Consider the following 13,539-nt stretch of genomic DNA (forward strand, 5'->3'; position numbering starts at 1 on the left):
TTAAAAGATATGAACCTACTCCATCAAATATTCTTATATTAGGAAATTCAGTTTCCTGCAATCGAACAAACAATTTTCAGAATTAAGCATTATATTACTAATTATGATTTTGATGTCACATTTTGTATTATCGTTACCATCATGAATTCCAGTTTGAGATACTCTGCCATGTTAGCCAAACAATATTATATATATATATATATATTAAAAACTAACATTTCCATACACTCACTAAATTACTATTCATGAAATCACTCAGTATCAGCCACACATTTCTTTCTTTCCGATTCAACTCAGCTCACTCTCAACCGCACAGTCTGAAAATTTGCCCCCTTTCTCATCTTCTCCTTCTTCCCAGTTCCCACTTGAATCGAAAGACAAGTCGGTCGCCTGAAACGGCTGTAGCAATTTCATTCAATCTATCACTCCCAACCTTCTCGCTGGATGTAGACGACAACGACATCGTCATCGTGGCACCAGATGGCATTTTATTGTAGGTTTCCTCTTTGTCAGTCACAACACCTTAATTCTGATAACTTTGTTGTAATTGATGAATGATTTGTTATTACATGGACTAGAGAGGTTCATTGCATAGAAGATGATGATGTTGCCTGCATCTAATTTTTGTTCATCGTCATTCCGGTGGCGGTATGGTAAGTTCAAATCACTTCTCTGTGATTGTTCAATTGTTGTTGTATTTTTCTATTTTTTAAACTTTTCCGTTCATCAAAAGGTAGTCTTTACATCTATACTCTATATAGTTGCGCCGCTTGCCCATTATTTGTCTATTTCAAAGCTCTATTTTGTGTTTTCATATGTGTAGTATTGTGTGAAGTGTCTACATATGGTGGAAACCAATCTATTATTATCAGGTAGGTCTCTTGCATTCTCTTACTGGGATCTCTCAGGCTACTTGGATGATGATAATTTTAATAATAATAATGGAGATGTTGAGTCCGGTAACGTTAACGGTGATGGTATGTCACCAGTTGAAGATAATAATAATAATAATAATAATAATAATAATAATAATAATAATAATAATAATAATAATAATAATCAGGTGGAGTTGTGTGATGTTCATGAAAAGTGTTTGGTAATAATGGCTGGAGAAGATAAACATACACATGAAAAAAAAGAAGGAAGAAGTTAATCTCATCTACTTTGAGGACCAAGGATGTTAGGCACATGGAAAAAAAACGAGTCTAAAATATTAATATTTGAACTTGGGGACTAAAGTTGTAATTTTGTAAAATTACAAGAACCATCTATTTAATTAATTTTTTAAAAAATTCGTAATTTTGTTTAAAAATAACATGTTGAGGGATTTTAATGTGCAAAAAAGTGTTAAAGGACTTTTATGAGCTAAATTGAAAAGTACATTGGTTTTTTATAACATTTTCCCTTTTTATATCAATAACACATTTTGTACGTTCACGAACTTTAAACACAAACATGTCCTGAGCGTTGCAGCAAAGACCCGCTAGCACCGCCGCAACGCGCGGGTGCAAAACCTTGTTCCAATTAGAATTCAACAAAACTATCATGAAACCAAAAAAACTAATGCATGACAAGGTTGGTGCATTTTCTAATTTTGGCCCGTTCAATTTAAGTAGCAAGTTTATAACCATTTAAAGAAAATGGAAATTTTGACATGTTCACTAAAAATGGCATTTTTTCCTGTTTACTAAAAATGTTACTTTTGCCCCGTTCACTAATACCAATAATTTTGATCTGTTTACTAAATATGATATTTTTTATCAGTATACTAAAGACAATAAATTTGACCCGTTTGACATGTTCTCCTTTTAACATTTTCTTTTAAATTGACCTAGATTTAAAAGTATAGGGGACAAGGGGCTATGAGCGGACTCTAGAATTGATCATTGCAATTGAAGGGTGCCAAAAAACTAATTATAGGCTGACTTAAAGTGACGCATTTATAGGAAGGTGTCGGGGAGTCGCCAGATAACCGCACAATTGAAGGAAGGAAGAATGTGCCGCCGGTGGTAAATGAGTAATAAATATATCGGCTTTTCAATTACTGAGTGTGATTGTTAAATTTTGAACCTTTTGCATTCAAAATGATTAAAGAGTAATTACATAAAAATGTGAAGCTTTATTCCATCGATCCTTCCTATCATTATTATGAGGTAATTAATTGCAATTAAATGGGCAATTAAAGATAAACGTTTTCATCCACAAAGGATAGAAGAGTAATTACATTAAATATGAGGCTCCATGAACTTGTACGATACGCTTGAAGAATGAAATGAGGTAATGACAAATTACTTTTTCTGTCATATTATGAAATGTCGGTTTTGTCCTCATCATGCAATTATGAAAAGACATTTGTGCCAATAACTCTTCCTTTATATATAATATAGAATATAGATATGACGATGAGCATTAATTATTTAGGGAAGTTGATGATAAGCATTAATTTCAATTTAAATGTGTCAATAATCAGATGACATGTTTATCTTTTTTATTAAAAAAAAAACTTTTTTTAATGTCATGGTAATTACAAACTTGTCATTTTTTTATTTCAACCTTGGATTATACATTATCAATGGTTCAGAATGATTTATTGCATTTCTCACAATAAACTCACTTCTCTCCTGAACCATCCCATATATATATATATATATATATATATATATATATATATATATATATATATCACACATTCCATTAAAATAATAATAAACCGAACAAACAAGCATGCGATAAAAAGAACCCCCCCCCCCTTGTCGCCCCATTTATTGCCTGTGGGACGGTGGTCCCTTCGAAAATCACCCCTAGTCACCCATTATTGTCGTTCAGTACGCATGGCCTAACTGATCCTATCATAAATGCAAGCTGGTAATGTTGGTGCATTTTTACCTAATCTAGAAGGGCACTCTGACAGTGGCAGATCTAGAACACAATTTCAGCGATAGCAAAAAAAAATTTTAACCATACATTAGAATAAAAAAATTACTAGTTTCGCGAGTGCAGGCACCTGGTAACGTATTTCGCGGGTACCGACGACTAGTTATGTATTTTGCGAGTCCCATGCCCTATTTCGCATAATGCATGTGCTGGCCTGGGATCTCCGTTTGATGTGCACCAGTGCTCGGTAATGTGTTTTGCTCATACAAGCGCATGGTTTCGTGTTTTGTGTTTCGGGCCTGGTTTCGTGTTACAAACATTCTAGGCCGGATTACCCCTTTCGTATGTACCGTTCCCGATTACCCATTTGACGCATACGGGCACTTGGTTGCCCGTTTCATTCGTATCGGCGCTTGGTAACGCATTTAACATGTGCCTCACCCGGTTATTTAAGTTGGGCTTTTAGGTTTTAATTACGTAGTAGCCTTTTCATCATTTTAAATTTGAAGTTGGAATATATACACTTGGTGATGAACTGATGTCACTGTTTTCTTTTCTTTGACGTTTAAAAATGTTGCTAATAAGAGGTTGTTTACTCATCTTGAAAGCTCTCTAAACAAAATTTGAACCGAAAACCAAATATCAAAGTTTCCTAAACAAAATTTGAAACAAAAACTTAATATCAACAATCAATTCCAATTTGGAAATTTACACATAAGCTAAAAGCTAATCAATTCCAATATAAACATAAAACCTAAATACCTAACCAATTCCAATTTAAACATAAACCCTAAATCCCAAATTAATTCTAATTTAAACAAGAAAATGAAAAATCTTACCGGAAAGATGGAGAGGTGAACGGTGGCTGTGGACTGTGGTGACTAGTGGGTGTCGTCCGGCGATGTAGACATAGTCCGGAGGTCGGCACTGTGTGTGGAGTGACCGGCGAGGCGACGGCTGGCGCCGTGGTGTGGTGTGGAGGCCGTCGTTATGGTGTGGTTTGAAGCAATGAACTCAAACTGTGAAGCGGCTGCTGCTGTTGTAAATGGATTATTGAACCGATTTTGGTTTGGTTTGAGTTGGGTTATTAGGTTTTTTGGTTTGGGCTTGGGCTTTTGATGGGTTTAAAACATAAAATGGTTGGGCTTAAAACCATAGGGGTAACGTTATTTTTTTTTCCAGGGGTAACGAAGCACGAAAACCAGCCAAAAAAAAATTTTATACACAACAGTTCAAAAGTTAAGGGTAGCGGAGGTTGCCCCTTCCCTCTATGTATGTCCGCACAATGCTCTCTGAAGTACAATTGGTAAAAATGAGGCTTTTGTAAATAATACAAAGTACAAGTATTAGCATGACAACCTGTCAAAGGTAAAACAAAAGCTAACGTATTAGGGGGGAGGGGTGGTTCATTTCTCATCACACACCACCACCAATCAAATTATGCCATGTCACCAACCCCAAATCCATCACATTTTGATGGAATTTGGTAGGGGTGGTGTGGTGTGATAGGTTTTGGTATATATACATATAGGTTTTTGTGTGAGTGAGAGGAGTGTATTTGGGGTGTATATATATGTATATAGAGAGGGAGAGTTCCATCACTCAAACCCATCACTTGCGTGATGGCCATCACGCAACCATACCCATCACGCTTGAAGAAAGGACCTGCGGTGGTGTTCAATTACCCATCACGCGTGATGGGTGGCTTATCACGCACCGCCCTGTCCCCCCTTATGGGGGTGGGGTGGTTGTTTTTTCATCACTTGCAACACCCAATGAGGGTGTGCCACTTCATCCCACCACATTCCATCACTAGTGATGGAATTCAGTGAGGGTGGGGGTGGTGTGATGGGCTTTGGTATACATACATACATACATATATATATATAGGTTTTTGTGTGAGTGAAAGGAGTGTATTTGGGGTGTGTGTGTCTATATATATATAGAAAGAGAGAGAGAGAGAGAAAGAACGCGTGTTCCATCACTCAAACCTACTAAACACGTGATGGCCATCACGCAACCCCCCCCCCCCCCAATCACTTGTGATGAAAGGGGTGACGGCGGTGTTCTAAAGGCTATCGCTCGTGATGGGGTGGCCATCGCGGACCACCCCGCCCCCCCTTAAGCCTTCATCTGAATAACGTCTCTAATGATTAGAATTAGACAAAAAAAACATACTTAACGATAAATTTTAACACTTAATTTATTTGAAAAGACAAACATGTTTGTAATTAGTTGTTTAGTTTTGTTACAATAAATATGAAAATGACCACGAATTCTCATTTTTTAGGCCTCTTAAAGGGTTTGGCCGACCTTGAGTATTAGCAACGGCATACAGTATATTAAATGATACTTTTTCTTTTAGATAGAAAACATTTTCTTAGGTGCTCTAACATAGAATAGAGGCGGCTTTTTCTCATCATGTATGTTTTCATAAAGGATACTAGCAAATTAGTCATGTATGTTTGTCTAAAGAATATTACTAAACAAAATGATACAATGATATTAATAGTAGTAGTAGATCAACAATGTTTTTAAAAAAAAATGCTAAAATCTTATTTATAAATAAAGCCATATTAAAAAATCACTATTATTGTTGATGTATTTCATTAACATTATAAAAAATATATTGAAGTTAGCGTATGTTTGTTTTCATTTGTTTAATTAAATGAAGAAAAGGTTTTGTTTAAGTATGTTCGTTTACTAAATAAACAAATATAAATGAACTCCTAACCGAATAAATCATGAACATTCAAGTCTTAACAGACTTAGTTATATGCAAATCTAACAAATAATGCTTGACTTGCTCATCTCATGTCATTTTGGGTTTGTCACTATTATGTTAGCACTACCATATCTATAATTATATTGATATTCCAACAAGGAATCTCTCTTCTCTCAAGACCTTCTCAAAATCACTCATAAGGCAACTATCATGCGTCTTTTTCAAGTTAATGAACACCCTATACAAATCTTGTTTCTTCTCCATAATTTTCCATCATTCTCCCTAAAATGTATATTGCCTCCGTGGTACACCACACTGGCATAAAACATGATTGATTTATTGTAACATGAGTTCTCGTCTAATTTGTGCATTGGTTACCCTTTCCCGCATTTTCATCTTCGTCCCTATGTGCTTTTCACAACATTAAACATCTCCTTTATTCTAACAAAGACACTACTCCTCAACTAATCTGATATCCTAGCGGTTTTTAACATAATACTAAACAAAATTATTAGCCGTTGAACTCCTTCGCTAAAAACTTCTTCACCTCAATGGAGATATGTGGCCAACCACGTTAGTCTTTCATGTAGTAATAATACAGCAGTAATAAATAAGAAGTTAATATATGTATATATTTAGTAATTATTATTATCTATAACAATTGAGAACTTTGATGTCATCAAGCTTCTATTGGGTCATTTGGCGACACCATATTGGTCCACAATATTTTTTTGTTCTACTTCCGGTACTGTAACGACAACCGTCCGAATATCAATTTCTTTAGTTCCGGTATCGTAACGAATGTGACGAAAACCGAGCGAATTCGTGTAGACACAACACGTTTTGTTTTAGTTCCGATAACGTAATGAATGTAACGAAAACTGACCGCATGCCAATTTTGTTTTTGTTATACTTCAGGTACAGTAATGAATGTGATGGAAAGCGAGAGTATTTGCGTAGACGTGCCGTCTAAATGTCGGGGATCAACAACGCTCGAAGTGTCACAGCCCCCGATCCTACCCCGGGAGGGGAGTCGTGAACATTGAGTGATGGTATCGGTGTTTATTAAAATAAATTTGCAACGGAATAATTAACCAAGACCGTAGTTAGGAAAAATAATTTGAGTTATAAAAACACCATGATTTTATTTTATAAATTGAGAATAAAACCCATTTTTATACAAACATAAATTTTCTATGGATAAGCCCTAATTTACATAACACGTTTATTTATCTTGTGACAAGCCACTTATTTAAGTTAGAAGTCCGCAAGCATCATTCATTTGTCTCTAACAAGTCACCTAAAACATGTTTAAAAATATTTGATCAGCAAAAAATACTGGGGAGAGCATTCATGATGTACACAAAATTATACATATTTTATGCATCAAATACACTCCAATCCGTGGTATTTCTTGGGAATTTTAGTTAGAATTGATACTTAACTTGTTTAATTTGAATTTCCAGGGATAAACGAGCTAATAAAAGAGAAACGAGCAATTTTCTAGAAGAAATGGTGATGAAATGAACTTCCAGCGCAAAGCATGCCCCATGCCCAGAAAGACACAGCCCAATGCATAGTCAGGCACAACCATGCGCACATTCAGGCACAACCTGATGTCTACCTTAACAAATAGAAAAGTACAATTTGTCATCTAGCAAGGTCAAGCACAGCCATGTGCCCACATTGGCACAACCCGATGCCTAACATGATGGAAGCATTAAGTACTATTATCTGCCAACTAGGGTTCACACAGCCCATGCTTGAATTGGCACACCTGATGGTCAAATGTGTGCACATGCTTCAAGTACAAAGATATTCTGTCAGAGATTTGGGGACCAGCATGGGTTGTGCCGAATTTGGCATACCTTGTGCCTCCTGCAGCAGTTTGCCTATAAATTGGCCTTTTGTGTTCTCTTCTTCACACACCGAATTACATACACAAAAACACTCCCTTATCACCATAATTCCAGAAGATTGAAGGCAAGAAGAAGCTCTTGAAGATCCATACAACATCAAGAAGGAGTTCTAGCATTCACATAATCATCTAGCTTGGTTCTTGGGTTAGATTATCTTAAAGTTAATTATGAATGCTTTGTCCTTTTATTTTGATGTATATTTCATTATTATCATGAGCTAAACTCTTCATATCACCTTAACTTATGATGAAACTTGATAACTTTTGATGGTTTGAAATAATATATGGTAATTTTATGTTGAAATAATGATTAATTCTTGGTTATCCTTTGATGAAATATTGTGTTTAAACAATTGAATTAATATACAAGAATTATAAATGATATGTCTTGTTATGTTGAAAGACTCTTGATTTTATCATTTATTTATAAATGTTGTTCTTGCAACTTTATAACTTTTAATCTAGAAATAGTTAAAATAATTCTTGCATATTAACATGAAAATTGGTTAAACACATATCCCCATGTTTAGATTTGAAAAGATTGAACATTTGTAATGAATTGTTATTCTTGTTAAGTAATATTATAAGTATTTTGTTAACACAACTATTTTGATATTACACTTGGGTTGAAAATCATAAATTAAAGGAATACTTGAAATTTTTCTACTTTAATCAACCATAGGTGGATTAGGTGTTTTTCATGTAATCTTTCCGAACGGTTGTTAGATTTGAGTTTCATAATTGAATGATAATCTACATCCTTAAATTTCAACATAAAGGTTCACTTACAATTATGATTTGAGGTGATTAGTTTGTATAATTCATACTAGTTTTCCAAAAAAATCCAAGGAATAGTTATCTATAACTAGTGACTACTTTTTTCCATAAACAAATTAAAATAGTAAATTTGCCATATATTTGAGTTTACCATCATAAGAAGTCAAGTGGATTCTAAAGTTAAGGTGATAGCTTTTAAATCTTAAATCTTTCCATTATCATATTTTTGCTTGCTTTATATTATTGTTATAAGTCACTTTAAAATTACTTTTAAATACTAAAACTTTTAAGATATTTCTTATGGTTATTATAAAATGCAAGGATTTAATATTGAAATTTACGTGTCCACGGATTGATACTCGGTTCTTACCGCGACTATATTACTTACACGATTGGTACACTTGCCATTTGTGTGTGTTTTATTAAGTTTAAGTGAATACCCATTTTTAAAACCCGACAAAGTGTGAAAAATATTTAATAAAAACATATATATATCACGCACATCAAGTTTTGGCGCCGTTGCCGAGGACAAGGTAAAATTTTAATACTAATCTAATTCTTTTTAATTTAACCGTTGTTTATAATTGTTAAAAAAAATAAAATTCTGTTCATAATAGTTTATTTAGTTTTAGTCTAATCTTAGTTTACTCAAAAAAAAAGAGAAAAAAAAAATTTATTTATTTCCGCTTTACTTGTAGTTCACTTTTAGTTGTTTAGTTTTCTTTATATGTTTTCTTAAGTAGTGAATGTCCACCACGCCTGCACCTGAGCTTGTTTAACCACTTTCGGAACCCGAACGTCACCTTCACCAAAATTTACGCAACCATTCACGTGTAGTAGCAGAGACAATCGAAAACGAGGCGTTTGCGGACGTAACTACCGAAGAAAACATGGCGGCACCCAATAACCCAGAAAACGAACCTAACATGAATCAATACGGCAAGCCCCCCTCGAAGGTTATGGAAGTGGCGTGGCACCACCAGAAATCACTGAACACTTCGAAATCAAATCCAGCACCATTCATATGGTGGAAAACTCTGTTCAATTCCATGGGCTTCTCGATGAAGACCCATTATCTCATATCTGTCGATTCTTACGAATATGCGGTACTTTCAAAATCGAAAACTGCTCTGAGGACCAAATTTAGCTCAAGCTTTTTCCCTTCTCCCTTCGAAGCCATGACTTGGATTGGCTAGAGTCACTGCCATCTGGCACAGTTACCAATTGGGACCAGATGGTAGAGCAGTTCCTCTTGAAATACTTTCCACCAAACAAAACCGCAAAGTACCGAGCCAGCATCACCGGATTCAGAACCGATGAAGAGGAGTCGTTGCACGCAGCCTGGGAGGGGTACAAGAGCTTGCTAAGAATATGTCCACACCATGGGCTGAACAAATGGCTCCAAGTCCAAACATTCTTCGACGCCCAATCAAGCCAAAACAAGCAGACTGTTGGTGCATAATGTCAGTAGTTCATTGTCTAGTGTCTGTAATCGAGTCTGTAATGTTAATTATGTTTTATATATGTCTTAAGCAAAGTTATTAACAAGTTCGCTTAGGCGAACTTGTTAGTCAAGCGAAGTTATGGACAACTTCGCCTGAACATGCCAGGCGAAGTTGTCGTGTATAAATAGTCCTAGGTTACGGCTGTTTGGAAGAATCAGTTGTTCGTGTTAGTTTGTTCGAGTTGTTACGAGAGCTGTAACGTGTGTCTGTAATAGTGATATCGTATCACGTGTTTGAGTTATTATATAACGTGTGTTCGTTTCGTGTGTTCGTGTGATTCGTGTTCTATACTCGTAACGATCTACGCAGGGATTCCGCACCTGAGTAGATCGAGATATCTCGTGCGATCCATCCAGGGAACCTACAATTGGTATCAGAGCTTTTGCTCGATTGTGTGGTTCGGGATATTCACGAGGGTGTAGAAATCGTCCCGTTTCGACTATTCGCGGGACGTGTTTTCTGTGTTTTTGAGTCAATCTTACCTCCTACCATCGTATTCAAGCCTTTGCACCGTCAAAAACCTCGTAAAATCCAGATTTCAGATCTGCAAAAACGTCCGTGTTCATTAGGCGAAGTTGCCGTCAGGAACGTAGGGTTTCGGCGAAGATATAAGGTTAAGCGAAGTTATCCACAACTTCGCCTACCTTCTCAAGTTCGCCTAACTCAGCGAAGTTCTCTACAACTCCGCCTACCTCCTAAGTTCGCTTACCTTAAGCAAAGTTAATCATCTGCGAAGTTCTTCAGCGAAGTTAATCTGCGGCGAAGTTAAGGCTTAAGCGAAGTTATCCGTAACTTCGCCTACAGTACTTTTCAGAAATTTTTTTTGATTTTTTGATTTTTTTCGGGTTTCTTTGTTTTCGAGAAAGATGTCGTCAATTAACATCTCTGAGTTAGTAAAGATGGAAGTAGAAGCAGGGTCAGCTACTAAGGCCCCAAGGTTGCTGAAGGGAACCGATTTCGTTGCATGGAAGGATCGGTTCATACAATATGTCAAATACCAGGATGCGAAGATGTGGGTATGCATCCAGGATGGTTATATTCCACCAGTTATGGAGTATGAAGGTCGTGATCAAATCAAAAAGTATAGCAAAATGGAAGAAGAAGAGAAAAAGATGTATGAGGCCGAGAGCAAGGCTCATGCTGCTATTACTATGGCTCTTCCACAAGAGATCCTTCATACGTTTAGAAAGTATACGTCAGCAAGAGAGCTTTGGGAAGCTCTTGAGAACAGATTTGAAGGGAATGTAGGAATCCGTGCTTCAAAGATAAAATTGCTCAAAACCCTGTTCTCAGTCTTCAAGTATTTGAAGAATGAATCTTTAGATGATATTATCACTCGATATTACCATCTGATGACTGAATTGAGCAACTATTCAATTTCCTACCGAGAAGAAGAAATAGTTGAGAAGCTTCTAGATGCTCTCCCACCAAAATGGGAGATGTACACTGTGCTGATGAGGGAAGACAAAGACTTTCCCACATATGATCTAGAAATGGCAGTCAACAAGCTCAGAACCTTTGAGCTTAACATGGTCAGAAAAGAGACACCTATGGATCAGGTTCAAGATCCAGGTATGTATGGAGCTAAAGTCAACACTAGCTCAGGATCGAAGACTGAATCTGCTGCCTACTACTCGAAGGGAGAGTCGGGCGCAAATTCATCACATGAGGGGCATGTGTCAGTCAACACAAATGGTGATGTTTGCTATGTAGCAGGTGGATCGAGTGGTTCTCAACCCCAGGTAAGCAAGAGTAGTTGCTCTCCAAGTATTCCCAGCAACAACTACTCCAAGATGCCTATGAGTGTCAAGTCTGCTGAAGAGCAGTTTGGTCTTTATGCTTCTTTTATTGCTTCCTATGAGAACTACATTCAGGGGAAGATTGTTGATCCAGCTATGTTGGATGAAGATTATGACCAGATTGATGCTGATGATCTGGAAGAAATGGATCTACAATGGCAGATGGCCATGATCGTGAGAAGAGTGAAGCGGTTTATGAGAAAGACCGGAAGGAAGTTTGTCGGTGGAAGGCCAGGGTTTGACAAGACGAAGGTAAGATGCTACAATTGTCAGCAAAACGGTCACTTTGCAAAGGAATGCAGGAATGAGCGTGTGGAACGAAGTCAGGGCAGGTCTACACAGCAAAGTGGGGGTTCTAAAGATTATAGTGCAATGATTTCCAGAGGAGATGGTGAATACAACTGGAACTTGCATTCTGAAGAAACTTTCGAACAGGCCAATTTGGCGAAGGTTGAAACTGAAGGAAATGAGAAGGTTACCGGAGAAGAAAAAGCTTTTATGGCAGATGTTAAAGACCAGCTCTCCGAGGTATGTTCTAAACCTACTTGTTCTAAATGCGAAAACTTGTCTGAGCAATTAGCTACTATAACTGATCAGTATGTTAGTTTGGATGCTGAGTTTAAAACTTTAAAAGAAGATCATCACTATACTAAAACAAGAGAAAATAGTTATAAAGTAAAGATAAAAGCTTGTGAAAAAGATATTAAAAGTCTAAAAGCAAAACTTGCTGAAAAAATTGAAGTGATTGATCTAAGCTATGAAGTTTTGGAAGAAAAAACCAAACTAATCGCTGATAGAGAAAAACAGATTGCTGATCACCAGGTGAAAGTGGTGGAATTGAATAGAAAACTTGAGCAGTTCAGAAATTCCTCTGCTATTCTTGATCCCCTTGTTAGTGATCAAGGTTCCTCTGCTAAGAGAGGAGGAATCGGTTATCATGAGGTTCCACCACCTTATAATCACAATTACACTTTTAACTCTAGTGTTCAGAAATCTGTTGACTTTGAGGTTGCTCAGACAGTACCAGTTAAAGTAACTTGTAAAGAACCAAATGTTAGTGGAGGCGAAACAAGTTCGCCTGTTTCAAGTGTTCAAATTTCTGATCCAAGTCCAGTCTCATCGGATTCGGATAAGTCATCCGAGTCTGGTAAGGCAAAAGAGGAGGTGGTATTACCCAATGGTGGAGAGAAAGATAAGACGAATAAAAAGAGTACTCCACTAAACCCATACGTCCCACCATATGTGAGACGAACGGGCGGTAATAAAGCCTCGACATCTAAAACACCGGTTGATAAAAAGTTGAGCATAGGTGTTGTTTTAGGTGTAATCAATTAGGACATCTTGTTGCAGATTGCCCTCTGAAGCAGCGATTCAGAGGTGTGAGGCCTACTAAAACTGAGAATAAGCCTAATAGTAATTATCATACTGCTAAAAATGAAAACCATTCAAAATTCAAAAATGAGACTAATTCAGGTTTTCATAGAAAAAAATCTCAGTTTTACACTGCTAATAACCAAACCACAAGCTATAATTCTTTCAATTCACAAAGGTTTGGAAGGCCTCACAATCAATCTACAAGGAGGTATCCTAATAGGACTTACAGGAATTATCCAGATACTAACTTTGGAAAGCCAAAGTTTGGGATGTATAGATCCAAGACCAATTGGTCTTGGGTCCCTATATTCTAATCTTTTGCTTTATCGTGCAGGAACAGTTGAACAGGGCTGCCAATAATCTTTGGGTTGTGGATAGCGGCTGTTCCCGGCACATGACGGGTAACAAAAACTTGTTACACGATTTGAAACCTATTCAAGGAGGGAGAGTGAGCTTTGCAGGTGAAAGTGGAGGAAAGATTACAGGAATGGGAACGGTGTCTAACGGAAAGATGACATTAGAAAAAGTAAACTTTGTCGAAGAATTGAAGCACAATCTGCTGAGTGT

At 36.7% G+C, this 13,539-nt stretch overlaps 1 long non-coding RNA gene across 1 annotated transcript in view; it reads left to right on the top strand.

Moving 5' to 3' along the window:
* Positions 1–770: 770 nt before the first annotated feature.
* LOC143631495 (uncharacterized) overlaps positions 771–13,539 on the top strand; it is a 36,421-nt gene continuing 23,652 nt past the window's right edge. Inside the window, exon 1 of the long non-coding RNA XR_013153367.1 lies at positions 771–872. This is a non-coding gene — a long non-coding RNA (uncharacterized LOC143631495). The remainder of the gene's footprint in view (positions 873–13,539) is intronic.

This window comes from Bidens hawaiensis, unplaced genomic scaffold (genome assembly GCF_021521415.1).
Source record: "Bidens hawaiensis isolate Kalapana, Puna unplaced genomic scaffold, B.hawaiensis_p1.1 tig00006085_1, whole genome shotgun sequence".
Classification (NCBI taxonomy): domain Eukaryota; kingdom Viridiplantae; phylum Streptophyta; class Magnoliopsida; order Asterales; family Asteraceae; genus Bidens; species Bidens hawaiensis.